The sequence below is a fragment of the Anabrus simplex genome, chromosome 4 (assembly GCF_040414725.1).
Source record: "Anabrus simplex isolate iqAnaSimp1 chromosome 4, ASM4041472v1, whole genome shotgun sequence".
In the NCBI taxonomy this organism is placed as follows: Eukaryota; Metazoa; Arthropoda; class Insecta; order Orthoptera; family Tettigoniidae; genus Anabrus; species Anabrus simplex.
Window position 1 is genome coordinate 407282904 of NC_090268.1, and position 14898 is coordinate 407297801.

At 39.4% G+C, this 14898-nt stretch overlaps 1 protein-coding gene across 1 annotated transcript in view; it reads right to left on the reverse strand.

Annotated features, from left to right (window-relative positions):
• LOC136872776 (coiled-coil domain-containing protein 124) overlaps positions 1 to 14246 on the reverse strand; it is a 77163-nt gene extending 62917 nt beyond the window's left edge. Inside the window, exon 1 of the mRNA XM_067146612.2 lies at positions 14131 to 14246. The gene's annotated coding sequence lies outside the window, so the exon portion shown is untranslated. The remainder of the gene's footprint in view (positions 1 to 14130) is intronic.
• Between the last annotated feature and the right edge of the window lie 652 nt (positions 14247 to 14898).

The following is a 14898-nucleotide window of genomic DNA, read 5'->3' on the forward strand; positions in this document are numbered from 1 at the left end:
TTTTCCCATAACCAGTGGTACCAACTTCTCGGTTCCACTTTTATTACAGCACAGGAAATCTGAAAGCCCATCTTTCTTAAGTTTGTTACCAAGCCACTTTGTGCCCTTAAAACCTAGGGTTATATCAGGAAGAAGATGAAATAAACAGCCCCGTTTCATCTGCATTAAAAATATCATCAGGAGTATAGTCTTTCAAAATTGCAGGAAGAGTTGCAGTTTTCCATCTTTCAGCAGTTTCACACAGTGCAGTGTCATTATCCAGGGCAGCAGCTTCGCCTCGCACACATCTATAAACTAGCTTGTATCGATCCTTGAATCTGTCAATCCAGCCATTAGATACTTTAAAATCATCAAGTCCCATCTTCTGTCCAAGAAGTGTTGCCTAAACTCGAACCACAGTACAGTCTACCGGTAAGTTTGAAGCTCGCGCTTGCACAAACCACTTTAGAACAGCTAATTTGGAAACTGACTGTGGCGATTACGTTTTCTTTTAGGACTTTCGCCCTCTTCAAAAACAGTTTCAATCAGTTTATGTTTGCTAACAATTGTATTTAAAGTTGACAGAGGAAGGTTTAACTTCCGTTCTACATTCAAACGCTCCATATTTGGACTGCAATCCTCTTCCTGAAGGACTCGTAGTTTCTCACTGTTTGTTACTTGCCTCAATTTCTTCTTCTCCATTGCAAACACGTAAATAATGCCCAGATAAAAATAGCCAAGAACACTACATCACTATATGGCAAGATATTGTCAGTGAATGAATAGATGACACTAGAGGGAGCACACTAGCTGCTAAACTGAGCTGAGCTCTCGAATGCTACCATGCCAATCTAAGTCAATCACTTAACCTTGGCCAAAGTGTTACGATCTGCACTGACGCCACCTCAATGAGGTTGGTGGCAGTTACAGGAAGATTCATAGTATTGGAGTGGAACAGAAATCAAACTAATAGTACTTAATGAGCAAAACCAATGTCTGTATGATATTAGAAGTGAAGATAACCTCTAAAACACATCACATCACTAACATGTGCGCATGTCAGTGGCTACATGTCCAACTGGACTGACAAATGCACAAGGACTGGCCAAAATATTGAATGTAGAACGTCACAATTTGAACGTAGTGAACAGGAGCGTGAAAACGTGCTAAAGCAATAATTTAGATAAAATTTAGTGCTTTGAGACCGGGACTTTTTAATAATTTGACGTGATTAACAGGAAAATGTGTTACTGAGGAATGTACTAACAAGATTCCACTGTAGTACTAATCAGGTACCAATGAATAACAGTATGAAGATTGCATGGAGAGAGTGTGATCTAAGAATAAGCAATGTGTAGAACGTTGTTCCTAACCATTTAGAAAACTTTGAAAAAAATACCCTATTTTTCTTGGGAATCTTTATGCTATGATATTTTGTGGGGTTATCGTTGTCTTTTGTTGTTGTTCAAATTGTGTTTTGTTAGGGATGCATTTTCTTAATGATGTGCTTATTGTCTGCAGCCCTTCTTGTGTGACATGTCTTTGTGAATTAACTTTTATGAAAAAATCTATACGTATAGTGCTGTATATTTTGACTTTTTTTTGTTTTGTTTGTTTGTTTAATGGCTGACAGTACCATGCAAATTAATAGTCAATTAAATACAGCCAAGTCACTCCCCCCCTTCCCCCCCCCCCTCCATAACACCTCTCTGTAAACAAATAGATATTGCTTTTCTGAGAAAACCCCTCGCCGGTAACATTCACATAAACCCTTTCAACCACTTACAGCTGAACTACCGTTCCACTCAAAGAGATCGAGGTGTGTCCCTTTTCCCTCCATTTGCAAGAACAGTATCATACTAAAGTGGCTTCTTTATTCGTTCTGCTCAGCTGTGGAATGAACTCTCACCACAGACAAAAGAACCTGCAGAAAAATTTGTAAAGAGGTAAAAAGAATGTATATACAGTTGGACCTGCTTTATACGTAACTCTGTTTTGTGTAATTTGTAACTGTGCGCAATTTCCTTTAGGTCCCGGCAAAATGTAATTTAAAAGCATGTTAATTAAACCTCATTTACATGTAATCTGTTTATACGTAATTCGCTGTTATACGTATTAAGTGTCAGCGAAATAACTGAGCTTAGGATGTTAAAAGGTTTGTTTTTTTCACCTATTCAATACATATAAATTTTATAATTTAGGAATTTATTGTAGATTCCACTTGAGACATGTTTCGCCCTTCATTGAGGGCATCATCAGTCAAAATATCACCTCAAGGTAAAAAATCAGGTAACTGGTTAGTAGTAGACATGTACAAATTAATACATATTATTAACAACATACAAAAATTAAGTATGGGAAATAGTTGCACAAAAGTGATGGTTGAACATGTAGGTTTATAGATGAAAGGTCAGCACCAATGCCTAAAATTAACATAGTAGAGTTCTGCAGTGGTGCTCTGGAGAAACAGTTGACGCAATTATATGATAATAAAAAGTTAAAAATATTTACATTATAACAATTAAGGGAGAAAAGGTGGAGTGTTTGGCGTCAATGTTTTTAACCTACAATTGATGTCAAAGGTTGGTAACTATACAGTATTTACATTGTTCTATTGAACAGTTGAGAAAAAGTTTTAAAAAATATTTACATTTAACATTCAGCGTAAATGTTTGTAAATAAAAACTAATGTCAATGGTTGGTAACTATATAGTGATTACATTATCTAATTGAATAGTTGAGAATTTACAATTAAATACACATTTACACAAGAGCAGTTGGTGCGCAAGGATAAAAAAATTTTAGTACCAAGTGCGTCCTGATGTTTTAGAGGTTGGAAGAAGGAAATAGCATTGACATTTCAGAAATATGTAGAGCAGTTTATTTTAGTTAAAAATCACCGGGGGTAGGGAAAATTTCATAGCCGTATGAGGTTTTTTAGGCATCAAACTGAAAGTTTTCCAGTTGCAGCGCCGAGATCGGGATGGAGACTGGTCAGTGTGGCTGGAGATTCATGGGTAATCTGTGCGTTTGAACGGCAACAATGGTGACAGTTAGTGGGTAATTGCTAATTAGGAAAAATGTTGCGGGTTGAGACTTCCGCTTAATCTTTTAGTTGACTTCTGTAGCATCGGTTGTGATGTGAAGACATCGGTGTGAAATGCCGGTGAGACAAAATGATATTGTTCCGTGGAATAAAGTAAGGCGGACTACGGGATGAAGTTGTTGTTCTTTACTGGTCTGGTGAGATAGAATAGAGTTGCTTGTGTTGTGGACTGCTGCGGAGAATTAGAATGTATACGGCAACTGCAGAGTCAGAGCGTTAAAGCTGGGGTGAGGCATCTTCTTATTCTGACTGCGAAGAGGAGCCGTAGTGGCACGCCATATTTGTGCCGATGTGCGCTGGGTTCCGGCGAGTTGTTGAAAGTTGTATTGTATGAAGTGGAAGCTATCTGTAATTGAGATGTTAATAGTATTAGTTGGTGTGTAAGAAAGGTTTATGGTAAGTAATGAAGAGTGAATGTTATGTTACGTACTTGTTGTGTCGCTGAGAGGTAATTGTTGATGAGAATTGGTGGACTATGAATGAGGCTTAGTCGGTAATACGCACATACGGTTAGCAATGGCGGCGGGAGGAGTGGAGAGCTTTGGGGGGGAGGGGCATGGGCGGAGTCATGCGCAAAGGTGAGCTGTCAGAATGGAGGAAGGTAGAGTGGAGGGGCGAGCTTGTTGTGTATAGGGAGTGCAGGTTGATGATGTGTTGGTTATAAAAAGAGGGGGGGGATAAGGAACCGAAAGTTACACGGATAATATTGATGCCATTTGTTAATGTGGTGAATGTTATTTGCTTGTGCTGGGTGTTGTACTGTTTTTGAAGGTCGAGTGGTTCTTATTTCTCGTGTTGTATCGGTGGGGTCGTGGTGGAGGGGGAGGTGCTTGGGTGGGAGGACGTGTGGGCTTGCTGTCGTTGTGTGTGGGGGAATTGGTCGGAAAGGGGGAGGTGGGGGGTAGGGGGGTAATTGTCGACGTGCTGGGCGAGTTAGTTAATGTGGTATTGAGGATTTTAGACACGTTGTTGCCTTGAAAATTTATTTTTTGTAGTAAGGTGGGAATTTGTTCATAAAGGGGGTTTTTTAAATCTATTATCTCGTTGAGGTTTTTATCCTTGTTGAAGTGTTGGTCTAGATAGATGTATAGGTTCTCAAACTCAGTCATTAGTTTGCCTTTTTCGACTTTTTTTAGGATTGTTAAGTCTTGTTCTATTGTGGTGAAGTGGTGGCCAGTGTCCCTCATGTGGGTGCTCATTGCGGAAAATTTATTATGTTTTTGGGCATTGTAGTGTTCTAAATAACGGGTTTGGAAGCTTCGGCCAGTTTGTCCGATGTACGAGGAGTTACATTGTGAACAGGTGAGTCTGTAAACAGTCTGTAAACAGTCCTAAACAGAGGCCTAAAACACAATTGGCCTAACCCCAATACTATCGATGACCTAACCACCACTATTGCAGAAGTAGAATCCAACATTAGTAAACAGATCACCACAGAGAAACAAAATGACATCAGACACGAAATAAAAAAGAAACTGCCCTCCCTAGTTAATGAGTTAAAATCCAACAAAAACAGTACCCTCTCAAAACAAATCCATGCCTTAAAGACCAAAATAAACACCAATAACGTTATAGTAACAAAAGCCGACAAAGGTAACACAACTGTACTCATGAACAAACAGGACTACATCAAAAAAACTGAAGAATTCTTTTCCGATACAACCTACACCACCATCAACAAGGATCCTATACCAAAAGTACAACGCAACTTGAAAACCCTTCTCAAAAATTCAACTTTCCTCTTAAATGACCAAGAAATCTTTAAACTAGTCAACATGAATCCAACTTTACCCACAGCCAAGTCCTTACCCAAAACCCACAAAAAAGACATCCCCATCCGACCAATTATCAACAGTAGAGGCAGTCCAACATACAAAACTTCAAGATTTCTACACTACTTTCTCAAAAAATACTACAAATTCAACAACAAATACCCCATTAAGAACTCAATTGACCTCTGTCAAACCCTGAATAAATTTACACTGCAACCAAACCACATTCTATGTTCCTTTGACATCACTAACATGTTTCCGAACATCCCAGTTCTCGAACCATCAACATCATAAAAAACAACCTCTCCAAACACAGTGGACTAAGCAAAATAGAAATTGATGAGTTCATTAAAATATTAACCTTTGTATTGAACAATAATTACTTCACGTTCAACAACAAGATTTACCATTTCTGGCATTCTAGCGAACATCTATATGGACAACTTAGAACACAATAAAATTATAAATTCCATCAATGGTATTCATCTTTGGCTCCGCTATGTCGACGACACACTAGTAATCATCGATAAACAGTGCAACAACAGCGACAACATCCTCACATTCCTAAACACTTTAGACAACAACATAAAATTCACAAAAGAAGATGAGGACAACGGCTCCATCAATTTTTTAGACATCAACATCACACGAATGGACAACGCTTTTGAGTTTCGAATACACAGAAAACCCTCCTTCACCCCACTAACAATAAACAATAATTCCTTACACCCAAACTCCCATAAACAAGCCCCTTACTACAGCTTAATATACAGAGCTTTAAAAATCCCCCTTTCACCTACCAATCTGAAAAAAGAACTTGATTACATAACAGATATTGCCAAGTTCAATGGCTTCAACACCAACATGATCAACAAGATCATCAATAAGGTAAAACTAAAATTAACAACAAATCTTTCCCCAATAAAACCCAATAAACACAAATACGCAACTTTCACATACACTAATCCAGTCATCCACCAGATAGCCAACCCCCTAAAAAAGCACGAAATCAACATTGCCTTCAAAACGCAGAACACGAACCAGAACATATTTTTCAACCAGAACTCTGTCAACCCAAGAACAAACCTCTACGCGGGCTCAGGTATTTACAGACTCACCTGTTCACAATGTAACTCCTCGTACATCGGACAAACTGGCCGAAGCTTCCAAACCCGTTATTTAGAACACTGCAATGCCCAAAAACATAATAAATTTTCCGCAATGAGCACCCACATGAGGGACACTGGCCACCACTTCACCACAATAGAACAAGACTTAACAATCCTAAAAAAAGTCGAAAAAGGCAAACTAATGACTGAGTTTGAGAACCTATACATCTATCTAGACCAACACTTCAACAAGGATAAAAACCTCAACGAGATAATAGATTTAAAAAACCCCCTTTATGAACAAATTCCCACCTTACTACAAAAAATAAATTTTCAAGGCAACAACGTGTCTAAAATCCTCAATACCACATTAACTAACTCCCCAGCATGTCGACAATTACCCCCCTACCCCCCACCTCCCCCTTTCCGACCAATTCCCCCACACACAACGACAGCAAGCCCACACGTCCTCCCACCCAAGCACCTCCCCCTCCACCACGACCCCACCGATACAACACGAGAAATAAGAACCACTCGACCTTCAAAAACAGTACAACACCCAGCACAAGCAAATAACATTCACCACATTAACAAATGGCATCAATATTATCCGCGTAACTTTCGGTTCCTTATCCCCCCCCCCCCCTCTTTTTATAACCAACACATCATCAACCTGCACTCCCTATACACAACAAGCTCGCCCCTCCACTCTACCTTCCTCCATTCTGACAGCTCACCTTTGCGCATGACTCCGCCCATGCCCCTCCCCCCCAAAGCTCTCCACTCCTCCCGCCGCCATTGCTAACCGTATGTGCGTATTACCGACTAAGCCTCATTCATAGTCCACCAATTCTCATCAACAATTACCTCTCAGCGACACAACAAGTACGTAACATAACATTCACTCTTCATTACTTACCATAAACCTTTCTTACACACCAACTAATACTATTAACATCTCAATTACAGATAGCTTCCACTTCATACAATACAACTTTCAACAACTCGCCGGAACCCAGCGCACATCGGCACAAATATGGCGTGCCACTACGGCTCCTCTTCGCAGTCAGAATAAGAAGGTGCCTCACCCCAGCTTTAACGCTCTGACTCTGCAGTTGCCGTATACATTCTAATTCTCCGCAGCAGTCCACAACACAAGCAACTCTATTCTATCTCACCAGACCAGTAAAGAACAACAACTTCATCCAGTAGTCCGCCTTACTTTATTCCACGGAACAATATCATTTTGTCTCACCGGCATTTCACACCGATGTCTTCACATCACAACCGATGCTACAGAAGTCAACTAAAAGATTAAGCGGAAGTCTCAACCCGCAACATTTTTCCTAATTAGCAATTACCCACTAATTGTCACCATTGTTGCCGTTCAAACGCACGGATTACCCATGAATCTCCAGCCACACTGACCAGTCTCCATCCCGATCTCGGCGCTGCAACTGGAAAACTTTCAGTTTGATGCCTAAAAAACCTCATACGGCTATGAAATTTTCCCTACCCCCGGTGATTTTTAACTAAAATAAACTGCTCTACATATTTCTGAAATGTCAATGCTATTTCCTTCTTCCAACCTCTAAAACATCAGGACGCACTTGGTACTAAAATTTTTTTATCCTTGCGCACCAACTGCTCTTGTGTAAATGTGTATTTAATTGTAAATTCTCAACTATTCAATTAGATAATGTAATCACTATATAGTTACCAACCATTGACATTAGTTTTTATTTACAAACATTTACGCTGAATGTTAAATGTAAATATTTTTTAAAACTTTTTCTCAACTGTTCAATAGAACAATGTAAATACTGTATAGTTACCAACCTTTGACATCAATTGTAGGTTAAAAACATTGACGCCAAACACTCCACCTTTTCTCCCTTAATTGTTATAATGTAAATATTTTTAACTTTTTATTATCATATAATTGCGTCAACTGTTTCTCCAGAGCACCACTGCAGAACTCTACTATGTTAATTTTAGGCATTGGTGCTGACCTTTCATCTATAAACCTACATGTTCAACCATCACTTTTGTGCAACTATTTCCCATACTTAATTTTTGTATGTTGTTAATAATATGTATTAATTTGTACATGTCTACTACTAACCAGTTACCTGATTTTTTACCTTGAGGTGATATTTTGACTGATGATGCCCTCAATGAAGGGCGAAACATGTCTCAAGTGGAATCTACAATAAATTCCTAAATTATAAAATTTATATGTATTGAATAGGTGAAAAAAACAAACCTTTTAACATCCTACATTCAGTATCTTCAATACGGATAACAATGATTTTTATCACTTATAACTGAGCTTTGCGTAATTGTAATGAGCACATGCTTTCTTAAAAGAAACTACTGTATTGACAAAGTTTCCTCTTTGTTGGCGTAGGTGGAAGTAGAGCGGTCGGGTTTTGGTGCTGAAACAGAACAGAGTTTCGCAGAGTGACATTGTTGACCCTTACTTACTGGCGACTTAACAAAGGCCAACCGAGCGAGTCCCCTTCGCTCTCTATCTCGTTCCTCCTCTATCTTTGTCGTTTTTGACCTTCACAATGCCGCCAAAGATTAAGTTACATTACAAGCAAAGTGGGCGGTTTTGGTGCGAAAACAAAAGAAAATACAGTAAATATGTTTGAATATGAGAATTTCTTTTGTGGGAACAACAAAGAAGTAAAAATGTCCACGGTGCCGCCATCTGGTGTTTACTGTTGAACAGTAGTTTTGTCATTCAGTTGCTTTTGATTTGCCATGGAGAACAGAAAAAGGAAAAGTTATACCCTAGATGAAAATTTATATGAGAAGTGGATGCTAATCCACACAAAACAAAAACTGAAATTGCTTCAGACTAAGGAATTGCTTATACCATGCTATGTTCAGTCATCAGTAAAAGAAACGCTATTTTGGATGAGTTCTTAAAACCGGGTTCAAAATCAGCAAAGCACAGCCATCAGCAAGAAGGAAGATGTGTAGATTTTGAGAAAGCACTTTTCACATGGTTCCAGCAAAAGTGGGATGCAGCTCTAACAATTAGTGGTGAAATGCTGAAGGCAATTTAGCTAAAATTACGAGAATCACTGCTGATTTCAAGGCTTCATCAGGAAGGCTGCAAAGATTTAAATATTGTCATGGAATCACAGGGAGCACAATTAGCGGTGACTCGAATGCTCTGGACGAAGTCACGGTGCAACACCGGAAAGAAGAGGTTCTGTCGGGTATCGTAAGCGATTATCAGCCTCCAAACATCTACAATTGTCATCTACAACACAGGTCAGTACCAGGTCAGCCAAGAGTAACCACCCTACAGCAAGACCAATATTTGGCCTTAACTGCCCGACAAAATTTAAGTGCAAATGCAAGACAATTGTCGGCGGAGCTTGTAGCCGTCTCAGGGGTTGCCGTTTCTCAGCAAACTGTGTACCAGAGGCTCAGAACAGCAGGGCTGTTAGCCCGACGTCCAGTAGTATGCGTCCCGCACACTCCAGCACAAAGTTCACCGTGGAGCCGTCAACATCGAAACTGGACCATGATTGGATGGAGGCATGTGATCTTCACAGATGAATCCCGCTTCAGTTTGCCGAATGATTCCCATCGCACATTAATCTGGAGAGAACCAGGTAAACGCTCAAAGATACAGGGATGAGGTACTGAGACCACATATTCGACTCTTAAGAAGTGCGACTGGTCCAGATTTCCTCTTAAAGGACGAAAATGCCCGACTGCACCGTGCTGCTCTAGTGGATGAATTTCTGGCTGGGGAAGATTCATCGCATGGACTGGCCAACGTGGTCTGCGGATCCGAATCCTATAGAACATGCCTTGGATGCACTGGGGAGGCAAATTGCATCCCATCCGCCTCCATCAAGGACCCTCCAAGACCTTCGCATTGCCCTTTCAGAGGAATGGGATCGACAGCCACAAGAGCTCTTGGACCATCCGATAAATAGCACGCCGCTTCACTGCGAAGCATATGTGGCCATTAGGGGTAACCGTACACCATATTAACAGCATATTTTGTTGTGGAAGACATTGCCAACTTTTGTTAGTTGTTCTCAATAGCAAAGCAGCTATCAGAACCTTTCTGACACTTTTTCTGGACAAGTTGTGTAACATACGGTGTATGATTCAGCTTCCATTTGTTCAGCAATCCGTCTGACATTCCTATCAAGCGGTATGGCCTCATTTAGTGATTATGCTTAACTTTTGGACACTAGTGTAGAATATAATTGTACATTTTAATATTGTAATTTTAAATGGGGATGGAAACACATTCGTGTATGTGGGGCTATGCCCTTTCTCCATTCACCATTCTTGAATTGTTATCCACAATTCGTGGAAAATAAATAATAATAATAATAATAATAATAATAATAATAATAATAATAATAATAATAATAATAATAATAATAATAATAATAATAAATAATAATAATAATAATAATAATAGAGAAAAACTGGAAGGGACCTGACACTTTGAAAAATGTAGGTATCGCCCAATAAAGAAAAGCAAGGGCCATGAAGGGCATGAAAATGAAAGATTCCCTAGGGATTGAGTGCTCTATTGCCAATGGGGTCGGAAAAGAGCAAGAGTTGACCAAGGAAGGTCGGATAGGAAGATGAAAGTGAAGAGCCTGGCACAAGTACTGTAAGTGGAAGCAATGCTATCTACTCAGCTAAGGGCCCCATGGTCACAAACCCACACTTCAAAGTTGAGAGCCCCTGGGGCCCCTTTTAGTCGCCTGTTATGAAATGCAGGGGATACCGTGGGTGTTATTCTACCGCCCCGACCCACGGGGAAACGCCATGTCACTAGCTGGAAACCACCCAGTGTTCCTTTATTCAGCAGTCATTGCAAATTTATCGTAACAATTTGTGATATGCTTACAAGTGGGATATAAAAAAATCACATGTATTGAAAAGGTGGGATATAAAAAAATCACAATATTGTAAGCATATTATAGCAAAATCAATATGGGTCTAATCATGAGATTGGTTACATGTAATAAAAACAATTTGTGATGTCGGACACATTAAGCGTTGTAAACAACCTATGGATATCTTGCTGAATTTAGAAACTAGCCTACATCAAATGAATGAAGAGTTGTTATAGTAGCTCAAGTACAAAGGAAAGAGTGATAAATGTAAAGCAGATAATTACAGGTCAGTCTGCTTGTGATATGCTGCATTCGAGCTCTGGAAAAGCATTCTTTCTGATATTAGACACATTTGCAAAATTACTAACTGGGAGTTCGGGTGGAGGAAAGGTCATTCCAGTAAGGCTCAACCTACAGGTTTCGAGCAAGATATTTTAGATTCTGGAGGTCAAATGAACTGCATATTTCAAAGATGTAAACAAGGAAAAGCGCCAGGTCCGGACAACCTCACAAACGAGCTTCTAAAAGAATCAGTTCCTCTAACTGTAGTTATATGGACAGCAATATTCAATGAATGCATCGTACAGAGGAAAATCCCTAGGAGGTGGAGGGAATCTACTATCCAGATGCTATATAAAGGAAAAGGGCCAAAGGACTCTCCAGATTCCTATCGTGGGATAGCCCTCGAATGTGCTCCTTCAAGTTAATATTAGACCGCATCCTACCACAAGCCATGATGTACATACCAGAAGAACAGTATGGATTTACTGCCGGTAGATAAACAATCCAAGCAATTGAGAGGGTACTTAGCATTATATGGGATGCTACAAGCATAACTGGAGGCTTCGTCTACGCTATCTTTGTGGACTACACTAAAGCGTTCGATGGAGTTAACAGAACCATTCTACTTAGGAAACTATCTTTTATCTTAGGACCAGGGAATCCACTATTGCACTTATTGGAAGATATACTAAGTTCTAACTGGCTTATAGTTAGTGATAAAGTAGGCCGGTCTGGACTTATAGCCCAGACTAATGGCGTACTCCAGGGGGACCCTCTCAGCCCAATGCTTTTTACTCTGCTGACTCACGATGTCATCAGTGAGGTGGCCTTGGAAGATACTGCAATGGTCATGTATGCTGATGACATGATATTGCTATCAAAAAACAGAAAATCCCTGCAGCAAGGACTCAATAAGCTAAACGAATGGTCACTGAGAAATGATCTAGAGATAAATACCAGCAAAACAAAAGTTATGAAATTTAGGCGAGAAGGAAATATCTCCACAGAAGATGTCTTTGAGTGCAGCAATAACAAAATAGAGCTGGTAAACTCGTACCGTTATCTAGGCTTAACTTTGCAAGTAACTGGGAAGACGTTTACTAAACACATAGAGGAACGTTGCACCGCAGCGATCAAATCCATATATGAAATAAAAAGCATTGAGAAACTATCAGTAAGATCCGCCCTCATTCTCTTTAACATTAAGATAGCTCCAATAGCCTGCTATGCCATCAGCAAAATATGGAAGCACCTCACTATGGCCAACCTGGGGAGACTGGAAGCTGTGAAAGCCACCTACTTGAAAAGAGCACTACGACTACACAGAACAGTTCGGACACGGTTAGTGTACAAACTGGTAGACACGGACTTTTTCATAAGGGAGATAATGATAAGCAATAATCTAGAATCCACCCCAGCATATGAAGCCCACATCGAGCGAAGACAGCAAAAGCTTGCAGCAATAGATCCAGACTTCTATGAAACTCCAGCAATGAACACAGATGTATGGAAAGAGTCCAACTTTGAACTCCGACATGTCTTCACGCTGACTGCAGCGCATGGCTTTCATCACAGAATTTGTCACCAACGAGGTTACCATCATGCTTCAACCCAGTGTTCCTGTACGCTCTGCGGCTTGTATTGCCCTCAGTACCACTTGATCGATTGTAAGGAGAGGATAAATTCCCTGAACTTCTATGCAAACGATGATAACTTTCAAGGGACCTTATAACCACTATTTGTTAAAAGTACACAGTGTGTTTAATTCATCATTAAAAAAATGAACTGCATCACTAATTATCTACCTAGGAATTCTGATAAGGTAGATCGTGGCAGATTACTGACGAAAATGAGGGCTAATTGAACTAGGCAATACTGTGACAATAATTGAAGTATTATTTGATCCTGTAGTTTTTAAGAGAGGGGTTTTGCACAGATTTATTATTGGATCTTTGTTTTCTTATTACCAGTATATAATGATATGACTAAAGAACTAGAATCACAGATAAGGCTTTGTGGGGAGTTATATTGTACAAAAAAAATAAAGATGAATATTAACAATGGCAAAAAGATCTTGACAATGTTGTGAGATTGACAGCAGACAATGATATGAAGGTAAATTGAATGTAACACCAGGTTGTATGTTTCACAATGAGGAAAAGTCCCCTCAGTTTTAATTAGTGTGTTGACGAGTGAACATTCCTCATGGGGATTAGGGCCTATGTGGATGTTAATATCTAAGAAATTATGGAATTGTAAATAAAGGTTACAGAACTCTTCATATGATTATGTGGGTATTTAGGGGTTAAAGTAAGAATATTAAGGAGACGGTGTATAAGTCACTGGTCAGATCCCAAGTATAATATGAATCCAGTGTATGGGACTCTCATTAGGATTAATGTACAGTACTTGATTCGAGAGCTGGAGAACATACAAGGGAAAGCAACAAGATTTGTTCTCGGTGATTCCCGATCACAGGTTCAGTGTTACAATAACACGGAAATGTTACAAACTTGGCGCAGGGAAGTCTTAGGAATAAGGAAACGAGCTGCTCGACTAACAGGTATGCTCCGAGCTGTCAACGAAGAAATGGCGCGGAATGATATTAACAGACCAATATTTAAACAAAGGAAAGATCATAATACGAAGATAAAGCTGGAATTCCAAAGAAAAATTGGGGCAAATATTCGTTTATATAGTGAATGAATGATTATTATTAAAACCCCAATGTGCTAATTTAATACATTTCGTTAAAGTCCTTTATCGTATTACAGTTATATAACCAATCATTTTAAAAATATTTAAATTTTGTTCTCCCGAAATTTCGCACTACCGAGACATTATTCAATATGTATAAGGAAGTCCTAACCTACAAACAACGAATCACAAAACATACTTTTCGAAATATGTCGAAAACAATTACACAACCCAAAAGATATACACCAAACCACGTAATAAATACGCGGCAAAACATTTTCACGTCAACTCACATCAAATTTCACACACTGTGAATTCTAAACGTCACGTTAACACACGCATAACCTAAGAAACACTGTCAGAATGGGCAGACTGGAACAGACCATCTATCCCAAATCTATCCTCTTTGGAGCAGATTCCACAAACCAAACCAAGGAGTTTATATAGGATGTGCAGTATCGCCAACGCAAAACTTTTTCTCTGATAAATTTTAGCTGTAAATGCGCTAAATTCCGCTCATTTCAAATTGAAGCAAAGTAGCATGGACCAGCTGTTTTAACAAAAGAGATTAACTCAACACTCACCAGTTTCAGAACAGGAGTTCATCGTATTCTCCTCTCCGCACTATATGCTCTGAAGCAGATGTGAGGGGTTGAGGTCCTGTGGTTTCATGGTACCATTCTTTTTCAAAATATATACTGGCAGCCCACAGCAGGACAGCACATACGGAAATTTTCAATCTATTTCGAAAGTTATTTTCACTTTCGTTACTATTTTCAGTGTTTTTGATAAGTACGGAAGGAAATAATGTCAATTTCCATTTATATTGCACTGCCAATAGATGCATAGTCCATGTAAAGGCCGGTCTCCACTAATTAACATTTAACAACACAGAATCATATACAGTTAAAGCCGGAAGGTACGCTTGGCAACGCTGTATCTATCTGTCAGTCGGAGGACGAGAGAAAAGGGGACGTGTACGATTTTAAATGACTTCACCCATATTCACTACATTTAGACCAACACGATGATTATGATAAATACACATTCTTCGTAAAATG